Below are 2,181 nucleotides of genomic sequence, written 5' to 3' on the forward strand. Positions count from 1 at the left end.
ATTTGAGAGAGAGAGAGCATGAGAAGGGGAAGGGCCAGAGGGAGAAGCAGACTCCCTGCCAAGCAGGAATCCTGATATGGGACTCGATTCCAGGACTCCAGGATCATGACCTGAGCCGAAGGCAGTCGCCTAACCAACTGAGCCACCCAGGTGCCCCTAAAAAAATTTTAAAAATAATCCCTACACCCAGCATGGGGCTGAAACTTACAACCCCGAGTTCAAGAGTTATGTGCTCTTCCACTCTTAATAAGATGGTCTAAATTCACGTGTTCTTAAACTTCCCAATCCTTACTAATCAGTTGTCTTGTCTACAGGCTAAACACGTGAAATACTTGAAGCTATGACAGGCTTTGATTATATCTTTGATGTCTTTGATGGTGGTTTTAATCTTCGAGGTTCACCAGGAATGCAGGATAGCTCTTTTTAAAATTTATAGTCACCATTATGCATATTACATCTACAGGAGTTATTTATCTTACAACCAAAAGTTTATACCTTTTGACTACCTTCACCCATTTCAGCCACCCCCTCCAACTCTCAATGTCTGGCAATGTGAGTTCAGGTTTTTTGGGGTTTTTTGTTTGCTTGTTTTGTTCTGTTTATGAGTTCAGTTATTTTTGTGTGTTTGTTTTGGGGGTTTTGTTTTTTATTTTCATTTTTAGATTTCACATTTAAGTGGGATCACCCAGTGTCTTTCTCTGTCTGATTTATTTCATTTAGTGTAATGCCCTCAGGTTCCATTCTTATTGTCACAAATGTCGGGATTTCTTTTTAATGACTGAATAACATTCCATTCTGTCTATCTATCACAGTTCCTTTATCCATTCATCCACCTTTATCCAAACATCCACTCAGGTTGTTTCCAGTCTTAGCTATTGTAAATAATGCTCCAGTGAACAAGGGGGTGAAGGTACCTTTTTTTTATTGTTATGTCCAGGTAGCCACCATGTAGTACAGTACATCATTCACTTTTTTTTTTTAAGATTTTATTTTTATTTATTTTACAGACAGAGATCACAAGTAGACAGGGAGGCAGGCAGTGAGAGAGAGGAGGGAAGCAGGCTCCACGCTGAGCAGAGAGCCCAATGCGGGGCTCAATCCCAGGACCCTGGGATCATGACCTGAGCCGAAGGCAGAGGCTTTAACCCACTGAGCCACCCAGGCGCCCCACATCATTCACTTTTGATGTGGTGTTCAACGATTCACCAGTTGTGTATAACCCCCAGTGCTCATCACAACATGTGCCCTCCTTAATACCCATCTGAAGGTAGCTTTTTTTTTTTACACCTTTATTTATTTACTTTTCTTTAGGTTTAAATCCTTGAGGGGTACAGTATCATACAGTTTCTATGGCCAATGGCTTTAGGAGAAATGTTGCTTTGAAATTTGGCATGAACCATGCCACGGTGTCCATGAGGATGAGTTGCTTTTCCCCAGATTACTCTTGTTTGGTTTGCCACCAGGAGTCACTGTGTTGTTCTTTGCTTTGTACACAAAAGCACAACTCTTGCCTAGATAGAATTCAGTTTCATCTAGAGCATAAACACCTTCAATTTCAAGAAGAGCTGTGTACTCCCTCTGGCCTCAGAGACCCCGTTTCTAGCCAGCAAAAATGGCCTTGGACCCCAGCCTTCCAGACATGATTTGGTGCATTAGAAGTCCTGCTTCTAGCAGGTGGGCAAAGTACATCTATGACTCTGAGAAGGCCCAGAAAGCAACACTGATTACAGGAGTGCCCATTCTCCAGGCGTCTGGGGACCAGCACTATCAGTCCCACATCTCCTCAATCTTGTCCTCCCTGTTGCTGGAATCCATAGAAATCACTGGCTGGCTTAGCCTCGGAGCCACAGCAGTGGCCCTCCAAGGCATATGGTTGGGCTCACCACACTTAATTGCTGAAGGTATCACTACTAAGATAGTGATTTCATTTCCTTCAGGTAAATGCCCAGAAGTAGAATTACTGGATAATATAGTAATTCCACGTTAAAAAATTTTTTTGAGGAAACTCCATGGTGTTCTTCATAGTGGCTGCTCCAATTTTCATTCCCACTAACAGAGCATGAAGGTTCCCTTTTCTCCACAGCCTTGCCAACACATGTTGTTTCTTGTATTTTGTTTGTTTGTTTGTTTGTTTTGAACAACAGGCATGGATGATATCTCATTGTGGTTTTGAATTTCATT

The 2,181-nt window shown here is 42.2% G+C and overlaps 1 pseudogene across 1 annotated transcript; it reads right to left on the minus strand.

Annotated features, from left to right (window-relative positions):
- Positions 1-1,313: 1,313 nt before the first annotated feature.
- Positions 1,314-1,641, minus strand: LOC308339326 (large ribosomal subunit protein eL33-like; annotated as a pseudogene). The gene has a single exon. The product of its transcript is annotated as a large ribosomal subunit protein eL33-like (transcript).
- Positions 1,642-2,181: the final 540 nt, after the last annotated feature.

Source organism: Martes martes (genome assembly GCF_963455335.1).
Source record: "Martes martes genome assembly, chromosome: 3".
Taxonomy (NCBI): domain Eukaryota; kingdom Metazoa; phylum Chordata; class Mammalia; order Carnivora; family Mustelidae; genus Martes; species Martes martes.